Raw genomic sequence first — 15,361 nt, forward strand, 5'->3', positions numbered from 1 at the left:
ACTTTAGACAATCTTGATCAATGGATAATAGAGGTGGCCTGATTTGATGGTTAAGTGTAGGGGTCTGGACAGGAAGTCAATAAATGAGAAACATTCAGAGGTTAACCATTATGTTTGGGCTGTTTATAGCAATTAGTTGGGCTGGGGGGTGGGGTCTGATCTCCTGGGAGAGTAGTATGTCTCTACAACACTAGAAGTCAGGTAAGGGCAGCAGTGGGCTCCATAAGAAGATGACCAGAGAAGGGGTGCTGGGTTTTGTGTTGGGAAGTAAAAGTAACACAGCCAAGAACGATGTCTATTTCCAAAAAATGGATTTGCATTTGGGTATCTGAAATTGTATGAAAGAAAACCCTTTGCAGAGCAGGCTGGAAGGTAGCCAAGGAGTTTCAGTGAGGTGTGTGTTTAAAAAGAGGATTTGAGAGATACCATGTACCAGCCACTTGTTTAGCCAGCTCTAGTCAGAAAGAGTGGAGGCTGAAAATGGGTCATTTCCAGCTGTCTCATTAACTTACTTAAAAACTTTATCAGTGACACATTTTCATCCATTGCCAAAGAAACAATGCAGACGTGCCAAGGCTGAAAACCTGAGAAAGGCTGTGCTGCGGAGTGCTCATGAGGATGCTCAAGCGATGGCGCAGTCTGGAGGGGGCATCAAGTCTCCTTCAAAAGGTAAGGATCTCTAGATCTGGAGAAAAAAAAAAAAGATTAAAAAATCTGTAGAAGAATTGTCATAATAGTTTACAAATAATAACCCAAAACAAAATAGCCGGGATATCTATAAGTAGGAGACTTGATAAACAATCTTTGGTATATCCGTACAGTGGAATACTAGTCAGTAATAAAAAGATAGATGTACGGGCATATATACCAACAAGGATGACTCTCAGAAAGGACGCTCAGTAAAAGAAGCTTCATCCACCTTCATTCTCAGCCAGTCTCCACCTCCAACAATACCAAAGGCAAATTTTATTTATTTATTTTTTCTTCACCGTGGTAACATGAGGTTTGTTCTGAGAATGGAAGATGTAATTTGTAGAAACAAGTTTCCTATTTAACAGAAAAAATACTTATGTTGATAAGTACAAACACCTTAATAGTCTATCATTTGCCCTGGTCAAACTCTTATTAATTTAAAAAATTTTTTTTTTCTTTTTAAATTAAACTATAGTTGATTTACAACGTTGTGAAGAGGCAAACTTTCTAATTGGTTTCCCCACCATAGATTTACTTTTGCCTGCCCTAGAACTTGATATCAAAGGTATATACAACATTCTACTCTTTTGGGTAAGGGGTCACTCAGCATAATGGTTTTGAGAGACGGCCGTGGTGATACTCTATGCATCAGCAGGTCATTTATTATTAGGATCATCGTTCTTGTTGTTGTAACTATTATGATTATTCCTATGTGTTCCATTGTGTGAATAATCCATGTATTATTTATTTATTCTTCTATTGATGAATTGCTGGACACCTGGGCTCTTTTCAGGTTTTTTTTTTTAAATATTACGAATAAAGCTGTGGTAAACATGTTTGTATGTCTTTTTGTGGATGTACTTTTCACTGCTCTTGAAGAAATACCAAGGAGGGGGCTGTTGGGTAGGTGATACCTAATTTTATAAGAAACCACTAGACATTCCCCAATAGTTGTCCCATTTTATAGTCTCACCAGCAATGCATGAGACTTCTGATTATCCCACATACTTGTTAACATATGGTGTTGTCCATCTTTTTATTTTTTGCCATTTTGGTGTCGGTGTAACGGCATCTCATTGTAGAAAATACTGTTCTTAAATATATGAAATAAAATACATAGTTTTATGAGAAAAAGTTTTTTCTTGAAAAATATCCAAGTATTTCAAATATTTGAAATATAGCATTTTGTGTGCTTTTTAAATTAATATTCAATAACAAGATCTAGCACGAGCTCAAATATAATTTTGAGGCTCTGGGCGTATATATATAATATTTCAAGACAGCTGTGATAACTGCACTGCTAGAAAACTATCTGTAATAGCTGTTGGTGACAAAGTTTAAGGTACAGTTTATACAGCTGTAAAAGTTGCTTATACTCATAATAGGAGGAAAAGCTAAATATCACATAGGAGTCTATAAAAGTAAAGATTTTTTTTTTTTTAACTGAAGTTTGTAGACCCCAGGTTAAGGATCTCTGATACCGAGGCTATCAAAACATTCAGTGGAGAGGATGGTGAGATTAGGAATCTCTCCTGTCCTATCTAATTCTGAGATTCTAGGCAGCTATGATGGAACCAGTTCTAAGGGGCAAGGCATCAAGTGAACGGGATAGAGACAGGAGCAATTGATATGAAGAAGCTTAGTTTCTGGAGTAGCAGGTAGATGGCAAAGCAGGAAGAAACAAGACAGAGAGAGGAGGCTGAACTAAAGGAGACAAATTCATGCTCTAACTCATTGGCTCGCCACTCTATCTGATCTTCAAAGTCATTTATGGTGGTTTGAATAATGTAAATCAAGTGTTTTGGTTCTGTCCTTGTAGATTTTAATTCAAGAGAGTTGGGTGGGGCCTGGTAATAATTTTTTTTTTATTTTTTTATTTTCCCACTGTACAGCAAGGGAAATATTTTTTTTAAAGCTAGCCATCAGTGGGTTCAATGAAGTTTGACGGTTGAGAACTATTGTTCCAAGTAGAATGTTTGTCCTATTATGTAACTGACATAGTTGAGAACCTGAGGGAATGAGGCATATGGACAACAGGCCAGTGGGGTCAAGTCTAAGAAGAACCCAGGGAAGCTGGGAGATGGGGTGAAGGAAGCAAGAAACTGGAGACAGGTTGGAGGGATGGGGGAGGATTATGGGGTTTTTAGGCAGGATTCCTTAGGGTCTTGGACAGACTTTTTCAATCTGGCTAGGCATTCAAGGTAGGGATTGGTATAACTGTGTATTATTTATGTGAAACCGAGCAGGGCCCTGTGGGGCTCCTGGGCACAAGCCTTTCTGTGTTCCCCATTTCTTATTTGTAGGGAATAAGCTTCAGCCTCCATAACCTTCCCTGAGTTCTGAAGGGCAGGTTCAAACAGTTGCTAATCAGGGAATGGAGGGGATGCAGGGACCAGAGAGGAGCCCTCCAGAGACAATAGTGCAGCCCCTGGGGCAGGGTCCCGGATCCTCTTCAAGGAATATACATAACAATATCTTTGAGTTCTTCTGCAGAACTAAAGCCCCAACAAATGAAGACCAGAGAGGAGGACCACCAGAACCAGACCTGGGGCCCCTAAACATCAACCTGGAAGAAGAATGAACGCTCGCATCTACCCCAATCTTCATCTGTGGTCCTATTTTCTACTCCCAAATTATAAAGCCCCTTCTTATTCTCTCCCAAGGGAGGGCACAGTCTTTAAGGCATTAGCCTCCTGTGGCCTCCTTTGTCTGGCAAAGCAATAAAGGTATCTTTTTCTCTTTCACTCCAAATTCTGTCTCGGTGTTTCTTTTCAACTCTGGTGAACAGGGGCCGAGTTTCGGCAACTCTTGTATTAGTCAGGGTTCTCCAGAGAAATGAAACCTATAGGATACAGAGAGATCTATAAGTGAGGAGACTAAGAGAAATTGGCTCACAGGGTCGTGGAGGCCACAACATCCTATGCTCTGCAAGTTGGACCCAGGAAGGCTGAGGAGTGAGTAATTCAGTTAGAGTTTGAAGGGCAGGGAATAAGGGGATTGAGGGCATAAACCCCAATCTGAGTCTGCAAGCTTGAGAACCAGAGCAGGAAGAGAGCAAATGCACCCTTCTTCTGCTTTTTTTGTTCTTCTGGGCCCCTGAAGGGATAGAAAGACACTCAACATCCACTGAGAGAGAGAGCCATCTGCTTTACTTAGTTCACCCATTCAAATGCTAATCTCTTCCTGAAACACCCTCACAGACACACCCAGGATGATTTTCGCAGCTATCTTGGCTTCCCTTAGCCCAGTCAAATCAACACATAAAGCTAACCATCATAGAGCTTTATCGCTGATCAAAAATTTTAAATAGTTTTCTCTCTCTGCTTACCTCACTTATGCTCCGTGTCAGGTGCTAAAACACTTCAGTATCCAGAAGCAACCAATTACCAGTAATGAGTCTAGATTTTTCTTTGTGTTCTGAGACTCCATTTGTTTGTTTGTTTGTTTTCTTTGAATGTTTGGTTAGAATTCATCTAAGGCGTCTATGCCAACTGGTACTCAGTGAAAACATACACCATTGAAGTCGATTAGATGAAATATTTCAGCACACCTTCTTAAACAGTTTAAGGTCAATGGCACATACATAGATCCAATTGGCACTATCTTCTATAATCTTAAACATATTTCAATAAAAAAGTCGATTTGTAGAGAGAAGCTTTAGAGATGGATGAAAAGATTATAAAGCAATAAAGTTGTAATAAACAGAAATTTTCTATAAATGAGAACATTATCCTCAAAACAATCACCTTTAGGGATTAATTACATAAAAGTTCCAGTGTTTAACAAATTCCTGAGGCTCCTTTCTAGGAACTAGCTCCATCCAGAGCCATTTGTAAAATCACAAGTTGTGATCGGTAGGCATATGGGACCCGATCAGTGCGTTTTCTTGGATTATCATGGCCATACCTGCCTATCAGGCTCTATGCCACTTGCTGGATGAGAAGCTCCAGTTGTCACTAGCATTCCTGGCACTGTCATTAGCCTTGGCCTCCCTGAAGTTGAGAGCTGGGTTTTGACATGGCTTCCACTTGAGCCTTCTGCCATGCGACCTTATGAAACCAAGCAGGACCCTGTGGGGCTCCTGGGTACAAAAGCCTTTCTGTGCCCCCATTTCTTGTTTGTAGTAAATAGGTTTCGTTCAGCCTCTTTGACCTTCCCTAAGTTCTGAAGGGTATGTTCAAACAGTTACTAATCAGGGAAGGGAGGAGCTGCAGAGACAAGGAGGGAACAGTCAAGAAACCATAGCGCAGGAAGTTCCCTTGTGGTGCAGTAGATAAAGGATTCCACATTGTCAAAGATTTGGTGCAGGCTGCAACTGCAGTGTGGTTTTGATCCCTGGCCTGGGAACTTTTCTGTGCCATGGGCGCAGCCAAAAAAGAAAAAAAGAAAGAAAAAGAAAAAAGAAACAATAGTGCAGCTAGTGCAGGCTTGGGACAGGATCCAGGTTCCCCTTCAAGGAATACGCAATATAATATAATATCTTGGACCTCTTCTGCAGAGCTAAAACCCCCAACAAATGGAAGATGTTAACTACTTGATGAAGCATCCTTTTTTTCTTCTTCTTTTTCTTCTTAGGGCTGCACCCGCAGCATATGGAAATTCCCAGGCTAGAGGTTGAATCAGAGCTACAGCTGCCGGCCTATGACAGCCACAGCAACGCCAGATCTGAGCATAGGAAGTCGTTTCCTCCATCCAGTGGGCCTGGGTCACACAGATCTGAAGTGTGGAGTTGTTAGGGCCCCATGGGGAAAACTTGCCTAACACTCAATGATAAAAAACTGTTCCTGGGCTTGGAGGTAGAGAATGGAGCTGTAGCCTTTATGGTGCTGGCTTTCTTGGTCCTAGGTGTTACCGAAATTCAGCCTCTGTCCCCCAGTCCTGAACAGAAATGCAGAGACAGAGTTTTGGGCAAAGTAGAAAGGAGTAGCTTTTATTGTTTGTCTGGCAAAGAAGGCCGCAGCAGGCTAACGCCCTAAAGAATGTGGCCTCCCTTGAGAGAGAATAGGAAGGGGTCTTACAGTTTAGGACTGGAAAACAAGGCCGAGGATAAGGGTCTGAGCAGATGCAGGCATGCATTCTTCTTCAAAGGTGATGTCGGTGGCCTAGGTGGCCTGGGATGGGTTGTTGGGTTGTGGGGGCTCTTGAGATTACGGTTTGTGACCTTCTTTCTGAAATAAAGAATGTTTCATTTAAAAAAAAAAAAAAGATCTATGAGGATGAGGGTTCAATCCCTGGACTCAGTGAGCTATAAGGATCTGGCATTGCCATGAGCTGTGGTATAGATCACAGACAGCGGCTCAGGTCTGGCATTGCTGTGGCATAGGCCGGCATCTGTAGCCCGATTAGACCCCTACCCAGGGAATCTCTATAAGCTTCTGGTGCAGCCCTAAGAAGCAAAAAATAAAATAGTCTTCCATTCTCGTATTCTGTTCTATTTTCCTTCATTGCTTTTATGAGTATCTGAAATCGTATTACGCTCTTTCCCTCTCTTGTTGGCTTACTAAAATAAAAACTCCACATAGATAAAGAGTTTTACATGTCATATTGTGGCTAAATACCAAGGATTTCAAATAGAGGAGTTGGACTCTTTGTATCATGTGGTCAGAAGAAATTTAAGGTATTGATCTTAAGCATTTATTTATTAATTGATTTATTGATTCATAGATTTAACAGATTTTAAATTCACTTTTTTTTCAAAATTCTGTTTTCTCAAATTCTCTCTATAGGAAGACTTTAAAAATGTCTATATATTTTCTTCACGAACATTTCTTGTGACTGAAAGCCCACTAGTCCTAGAAGAACCATGTTTTGGATTCAATCAGGGCTTATATTCAGCTGATAGGTCCTTACATAAATGAATCAGTTGGCAAAATATGAAATGCTTTCATTTCAGTTAATAAGTAGTATAATAGTAACTGTGAGAGACCATATGATTCATTTATAATATTATTTCTAATGTACATTAATTAGTTCAAGATAATTATCTTAGAGTGTTCCAATGACCATAGTTAAGCTGGTTTTCTGACACAGAATGACTTAATTGATTATAAAGATATTGGATAATGGAATATCTCCAGACAATATTATAAAGATTAGAAAACTTTAAATGTAATTATTATTTCAGCAAAACCTAGAAAGCCTTCTATACTATAAATAATATCATTTTGGTAAAGAGAAATTTTCTTTTTAATGATTCTAAAAGTATCTAATGAGGCCATGATAATGGTGACCAAGAAATCAAGATATAAAAAAATTAATAAAGAGAAACCTCAATTAAATGAAGCCTGGGGACCAGAAGGGGGCGCTCTCATGCCCTCAAGGATCACTGAGCCCAGCGGGAAGAAGTCCTTCCCTGGCAAGGACGCAGCCAATGAAAAGCCATGGACTCTTCCTTTATTAAAGCCCTCCCCAACTTCCTTTTTCATAAAAAGATTCTCCTTCCCTTACTGTTTATGGACTTATATGTGGCTTGCCATGGTTGCAGACCTCAAATTGCAATTCTCCACTGATCCAGAATAAACCCATTTTGCTGGAGAAATACGGGAGGGAGGATTTTGTTTTCTGTTGTTGTTGTTGTTAGGTCAAGAGTATCTTGAGAGCAGTGTGGACATGGATTCTGGCAACTCCGTTCAGCTGCTGAGTGGACCAAGATGACAGTAGCAGAGAGTGTGGGATCCCATCCTTTGTTCCAGCTTGACCCAGATTGGCAGTGACATTGCAAGATGGGTCAAAGGGCAGACACTCTGGGACCGGATCATGAGGAAAGCACTGATCTCCAGGGGTGGGCCTCGGTATGCCTTGAGGTCACCACTCAGCTGCCTTCTGGATGCAGTGAACTGAGCATCAATAATTGAATGACTCCTAACTACATGGAAGCATCAGTGACCTGTTTCATGTAATTTCTTACATCAAACCCTGGCTCAGACAGGAACATCATTAGCAAGAGACACATATTCAACAAAAGATGAACACCAGCAATTCCTCAAGATCAATGTATGACATGGAAATTATTGGGATATCTGAATGAATGTCTTACACCATATATTGCATATAACCATAGCACAGTGTCCATATCAGGAAATTAACATGCTTTACGACTATTAACTTGAGTTGAAAACTTATTCCGATTACACCAGGCTTTAAATGCATTCTTGTGTGTGTGTTTTGGGGGAGTTACCTTTATTTTTAGGGACCTATTTTCCTTAGCATCTTGGTGCTAAGGCTGCAGAGCTTCAGCTGCTGCTAGGCAGAGATAGATCTACACATGAGTGAACCCCCGCGTACTCATATTCCTTTCACTTCTGTAGATTCATGCCACATGGGGAAGTAGATCATGTTTATTAATCACTCCAGAAAGTATGTAATTTCATTAGATCGAGCTCTGTCTCTGGGCATTGAGTCATCAGAGGGAACGGCTCCCCAGTGACCCAGAGCTCCTAGGACACGCTCTGTGGAGACCGCACTTTGGGGCCAGCTGCACGAATGCACTGCTGGAATGTGTAATGGCACGCCAAAGGCTGCCGAGCTGTCATAGCCCAGGCAGGGTTATTTGCGGCTTCCAAAGAGGGGCTGTAACCTTTTATGTGATCCACAAATCTCAGCCTTCCAGAGTTGGGGCGGGGGAAGGCTCTTTCCCACCTTGCTTCCCCCTCCCCTCTTGCTACCTGTCCACTGCCAGCCCTGAGAAGCCTGCCTAGCTGTCCCAGAAAAGGGACATGACACTGGGACTACGTTTAGCATTGCATCAGGCTCAGCTGAAATGGCCAGACACCCCTTCTGATTTGATGAGGAAAGGTCCAAAAAAGTTGTTGACAAAGTAGAAACTTTCTAATTTGAGGTCCTGTACATTCTGTGTTCTTTACACGCAAGACAAAAAAGGCTTACTTCTTTTTTTTTTAATTTTTTTATTTTCCACTGTACAGCAAGGGGATCAGGTTATCCTTACTTCTTAACTGGGACAGCTATAAGCCAAGGACAATCTTGTCTACATCTACATCCGTTACCGTTAATCAGGACAATTAGAAAGCAGAGCTCAGGCGTTCCCGTCATGGTGCGTGGGAATAGATCTGACTAGTATCCATGAGGATGTGGGTTTGATCCCTGGCCTCGATAGGTGGGTCAGGGATCCGGCGTTCCTGTGAGCTGTGGTGTAGGTTGTAGATGCAGCTTGGATCCTGTGTTGCTGTGGCTGTGGCATAGGCTGGCAGCTGTAACTCTGACTCGACCCCTAGCATGGGAACTTCCATATGCCGCAGGTATGGCTCTAAAAAGGAAAAGCAAAAAAAAAAAACCCCAAACCCAAAAAACAAACAATGCCAGAGCTCAAGATTATCTCTCTTATGCTTTACAGGGCACATGGGAAATGGTTTTCTGTGGTCACTTGACATAAAAGCCAGGCTTGAATCACCTTTTCTCTAGTGATTTCTTTGATATATTTGTATATTTCTATTTTTTTGTTTTATTGAAGTATAATTGATTTACAATTCTGTGAAAATTTCTGCTATACAACAGTGATTCAGTTACACACACACACACACACCACACACACGTTCATTCTCTTTACAATTCTTTTCCCACATAGATGATCACAGAATATTGGTAGAGTTCTCTGTGCTATACAGAAGGTCTCTGTTGGCCAGTCATTCCATATACCCAGTGTGCATATGTCAATCCCAAAACCCCAGTCCATCCCTCCCACCCCCAACCTGACCCCTTTAGTAACCATAATTTTTTCAAAGCCTGTGAGTCTGTTTCTGTTCTGCAAATAAGTTCATTTGAATCCTTTTTTTTTTCTTTTCTTCACTTTATTTCATTTACTAAAGGAGTCCAATTGGTGAAATAATTACAAGTATGGGTTCTGGAATCAAACAATCTTGGGTTCAATCCTATTTCTAACACTTATTGACTCTGTGATCATGAAATCAGGCTACTGCTATAGTTGAATTGTATTCCCCAAAATTCATATGTTGAGTTCTAATCCTCACTGTCTAAGAGTTTCACCTTATTTGGAGATGGAGTCTTTACAGAGGTTATCAGGTGAATATGAGATCTTTGGGCAGACTCCAATCCAACATGACTGGTATCCTTATATAAAGGGGAAGTTTGGACACAGACATCCATAGAGGGAGAGAATGGAGCAATGCTTCTGGAAGCCAAGGAATGTCAAAGATCGTCCACAAACCACCAGAAGTTAGGGGAGAAGCCTGCAATCCTGCCCACACCTTCATCTTGAACTTACAGTCTCCAAAACTGTGAGACAAGAGTTTTCTGTTGTTTCAGCCACTTAGGATACTTTGTTAAGGCTGTTGTAGAAAACTAATACTGGTAGTTACTCGATTCTTTGAGATTTAATTTTCTTATTCTTACAATGTAAATGGTAATGTGACACAGTAGAGTCCCTGGACTAGCAGCATCAGCATCACCTGCTAAGTTGTTAGAAGTGCAGATTCTTAGGTCTCCACCCCAGATTTATTGAATCAGAAATCCTAGCAGTGGGACTCAGAACTCTGTGTTTTAAGCAGGCTTGATGCATGCTTAAGTGATTCCAGTGCATGCTTACATGTGAGAACTAAGAGCATTGTAAAAAGGATTATATCAGAATAACATGTTTAAGGTTCTTAGCATAGTGCATGACATATAGCAATTACTTAAAATATATTAAACCACAATGAGATCTTCTCAAACATTTTTAGAACACTTAAGGTATTCCAGTTACTAGAGGTATGAAGATATATAAAATATGATTGTTTGATAAACTGGTGGAATTCACAACCTTGGGAAGACATGTAGGCAAGGGTTAATAATAATGCCCTTAGGTGTTATAATATTATTTTTAAAATATGCTTCGGTGAGTTCCTGAGCCACCAGTGGTAATGAACCTGACTACTAATATCTGTGAGGACGTGGATTTGATCCCTGGCCTCACTCAGTGAGTTAGGATCCAGTGTTGCTGTGAGCTGTGGTGTAGGTCAAAGACACAGCTTGGATCTACAGTTGCTGTGATTCAATTCAATACAGCTCCAATTCAACCCCCAGCCTGGGAACTTCCATATGCTGCAGGTAAGGCCCTAAAAATACTATATATATATATACACATATACACACACACACATATATATATAGACACACACACACACACGCACGTATGTGTGTGGGTGTGTGCTTTGGGGACACAGAAGATGAACCAGGGCAGTAGAAAGTCAAGGGAAATTTTTTAGATAGATAAACACATATATAGATAGATAGGTAGATAAATAGATGTAATCAAGCATAGATGTGATTCCTAATTATTAAAAGTGTTTAGCAGTTCATTTTGTTTTTTTAGCTTGTATCATTTAAATTGATCTTTACAACAGACCTGTAGTGTAAGACACTATTAGAGAATAAAAATACCTAACCAGGAAGGATATAATATTAATTTCTAGCATATTATTATTGAGAAGAATAAGTGATATATGCATGCAACGTTATTAGAGCAGGGCTGGGCACATAGGTAGCTCTTACTAAATCTGGTTGTCATTATTGTTATTCTCCCTCATGGTTTTCATTGATCAAATTTGGAACTGAAGTTCAGAAAGGCAAACTTGAAATAAGGGACATAACCAGTCAAACAAGAGTTTTTTTTGGAGTTCCCGTCGTGGCGCAGCGGTTAACGAATCCGACTAGGAACCATGAGGTTGCGGGTTCGGTCCCTGCCCTTGCCCAGTGGGTTAAGGATCTGGCATTGCCATGAGCTGTGGTGTAGGCTGCAGACTCGGCTCGGATCCCGCATTGCTGTGGCTCTGGCATGGGCAGGTGGCTACAGCTCTGATTAGACCCCTAGCCTGGGAACCTCCATATGCCGCGGGAGCAGCCCAAGAAATGGCAAAAAGACCAAAAAAAAAAGAGTTTTGTTTCAAGCACTGGTGCTTGCCTGTTTCCACTGTCAAGCAGCCTCTCTGATGAGATGTGTAGGTTTCTCTCAGCCGTGGTTACCATGCCTGTGATTACCTCACTCGTATGTCTGCTCTTGTAACTTGTGACCCAATTCAAATGACTATAGCAGAACATCTCACCTCAGTGGTCAGTGGCTCCGTGCTCTGATGTTACCAAGAGAACAAACAGTCGAGCCCTGGGATTCTGATTTTTGGATGGTTCGTCAGAAGGGTGAGCATTTAGAGTAAAAGGGGATTGTTGTATCAGCCTCCAAGACCATCCAGGGACTCGAGAAATCATTTTGCTGTTTTCCTCTTAGTTGGGGGCATAGACAAACAGGGAACTTTCTGGCCCTAAGAGATCTGGATGAGACACTGCGAACCCAGAAGCATTCAGCTCATGAACTCTGACCACTTCATCCTCTGTGAACCTCTAATTTGAAATCATTTGTCCTCACACTCAAGCTCTTCTGAGCCCTGACCTCAGCCTCTCACTCCAGCATCATATCCTGCTGCTCCTTTCCACACTCGTGCAGTTCCTCCAAGACTACACTGTTCACTTACCTACATCCCTGAGTGCTAGAACACCAGGCGTCAGGTGTGGGATGGGGAGGGGTGCTTGGCAAGGGAAAGGCCTCTTGGGCTGTTGTTGCAACTGTTCCTGCAGTCACTTCTGCATCTTGCCCTAGACTCACTGAAGGGTCTTGTGGGGAAGTATAGACTTAATGAAATCTATTTTTTTCCCGTCTCTCTATTCCCTAGTTTAATTTTTCTAACTTTCCATCCTCATTCCCTGAGTGCCCACCCTTCCATGTTCCCTTTCCTCCATCTCCGTTGCCCTTGGCCTCATGGTTGGATTTCTGCAGGGGATAATGGGCACTTGTTAATGACCGCCCTTCCTCCAGCATCTGCCCTGTGGCAGGACTCGGAGATCCACAGTAAATACTTCAGCATGAGGGTAAAGGAAGGAAAGGCACAGCTCCTTTGTGCTTTCAGAGTGTATGCTTTCACTTTTCTACCATGGGATACTCAGACCTCACCAAGAGGAGTCAGTTCTTCCTTGACATAGGCGTATATACATATATGATGCAAACATTTCATCCCCCACATATTTGTTGGTATTACTGCACCCAGGGAATCCACGTGGATATGACTGATAGTGAATAAAATTGATTTCATCCCTGCCTTATTGCTGTTGACCTTGAGGAATGTCATCCCAATCCCGAAACCCCTCAAGAATCTTAAACAAATTTTTCCTTAAGTTACAACACTCTTCCACTGTTTATATGCCCATCTCTTCTGATGACCAGGAATTGCCTTTCTGATGTTTCCTTTGAAACAAGGAAGTAGGGAGTACATATGAAAAGCTGCAAGAATCAGAAGACATGAGGAAGAATCCAGGTTCTTTCCAAACCAGTTGGGAAAATTGGGAAATGTAGCCTTTTAACTATGAGGTCAATGTCTAGAGCATTGTGTTCACTGGGGAGCCTGGTCATCATTGTACAGCACACTGAGCTCTGAATTCATAAAGAAACCTGGCGTTAATTCTTACCTCTTTTGAGTTCTTACCCTATAGTTAAGGTAATGCTGGGCACTGTAAATACTAAGGACTCAATGGTCTATCATGATACATGTGCATTTTCTTTCTACATTAAGTTCAATCAGTGAGGGAGTCTGTAACCACTTACTCAGCATCACAGCCTTCCATGGTTTTTATTATCCTTAGGATGTAAATTCCAAGGATACATTGCATATGGATATCCACCCACCAGATGAGGGAAAAAAGAGAGAGGAAGACTTCCAAGAAGTGCTATAGACTAAGCTGAAGGAAGTGTATACATCACTTGTCCAAATTTCATCGACCAGAACTCAATCTCATAGTTTCAGTTACCTGCAAGGAGTATAATCTACTCTATGCCTAGGAAGAAAGGTTGATTTGCTGAAGGCTTAGCAGTCTCTGCCATAGACTACCTTAAGAAAGTAAAGAAAAATTTGGATCCTATATCACCAAAAATATATGTAAGTACCCAAACACACATACGCACACAAAAAATGGTGATTATTTTAACACAGCTCCTAAAGTCACCGTCCCTAGGATAAAAGCCAATGATAACACCAGTTTCTTCAAGAAAGGTCTGAGATAATATGGTATGAATACTTGCCAATGTCATGTGGAAGCTTCCTTAGTAATAAACAGACCTTGGATTGAAGCCTTTGATAATTCATCTTTTGGAAAATGAGAGTATTCCTATTGATATCAGTCACCTATGGCTATTAGTTGCCAGTTTTCCAGATATGACCTAGAGGATAAATTTTCCAGAAATGCATGCGCATTTTCTTTATAAACCAATCAACAGAGCAGCCTACAACATGGAAGACAGAAACCCACATGGAAAAGAGCATAAGAGAAAGTATTTTATTTGCTCTATTATATTTTATGACACTTTATCCATAGGCAATGCTGAGCCAGTGAGTGGAGGGGTTACCATAGAGCCTAGATTCATATATGGAATCCCAGGGTATATATCTCCTCAGTGTTCCAACTCTAATAACTCATCAAGATTCTATCTTTCATCTCTACCTACCTACTGGGTCAATAGACACTAAGCTTAATATTGACCTTGGAATTTAGTCATGACCCTACAATTTTATGCAATTTTAGCTCTCTTCCAGTGAACTCCCTAAAGTGGATCTGAATTCTCATTACAAAAGATCGTGGTATAGTATACAAAGCATGAACTTTGGAGCAAGAGGGACTACATATGAATTCTAACTCTGTCATTTCACCTTTCCAAGTCTCTGTTTAACATCTGTTAAAATGGGAGAAATAACATTTACACACCAGAGTTACTATAAAGATTAAATCAAAAAACTTCCGTAAAGCACCCAACACAATGTAAATTCCAAGGATACCTTGCATATGGATCCACAGTGGGCTTTGCTACTTTCAGAGAGAAAAACAAAAACAAAAGCAAAACCATAAAACAAGTCTTGCAGTGAGTACATATGCAAAACCATATAAACTTAAGGGCAACTACGAGCAAATGTGAAATCTTTGGGCGATATTATGATTATTTTGTAGAACTGTTGTCTATTGTTAAGAACAGTTTGAATTTATTCTGGAATAGCCTATATTTATACACATCTTTAAGTTGTCAAAAAAAAGAAGATCAAGTTAGGTTTAGTGTACCATCACTTTCCTTTACTCTCCAAATATGGGAGTGAGAAGGCTAAGACCAGGGCCTTGAATCCATAAAGCTCATCAGCTAACTCTTATGAGTTCCAGGAACTCCTTTGGTGGGGGAGACAAGTTCCTTTTGGAGAAAATCATATCAAGACAAGAACTGAAGCCCAGTACTACCCTGCCCAGAAGAATTCTTTATTCCCCATGTTAAGTGGAGTGTATAGGATATTTCACAAGCCTCTTAGCTGATATATCCTGGAGATACTAACTTGTACATTCTTAGCCCAGTCCTCTTATTATTGGAGTGGAAAGAGAAAGAAAGTTTAACTTCAGATTCTTGATTCCTATTCCCTTTGTTCAGTGCTCAAAATATACACAGAGATTTACAAGGGTAATCCTGGTTAAAGAAAAAAAAAAAAAAACCCAAGGGGTTCTCTTAGGGATGGTACAATTTGTAGGTATTCTGTTTCTCATTTTACAGAAAAAGAAAGGAGAGCCCTTTACATGGAATGCTAAAGAGGCTTATCAAAGCTTATTTAATTGGGGGATAAGAGAGAAGAGGCAGCTTAAG

The sequence above is a fragment of the Sus scrofa genome, chromosome 17 (genome assembly GCF_000003025.6).
Source record: "Sus scrofa isolate TJ Tabasco breed Duroc chromosome 17, Sscrofa11.1, whole genome shotgun sequence".
NCBI classification, from domain to species: domain Eukaryota; kingdom Metazoa; phylum Chordata; class Mammalia; order Artiodactyla; family Suidae; genus Sus; species Sus scrofa.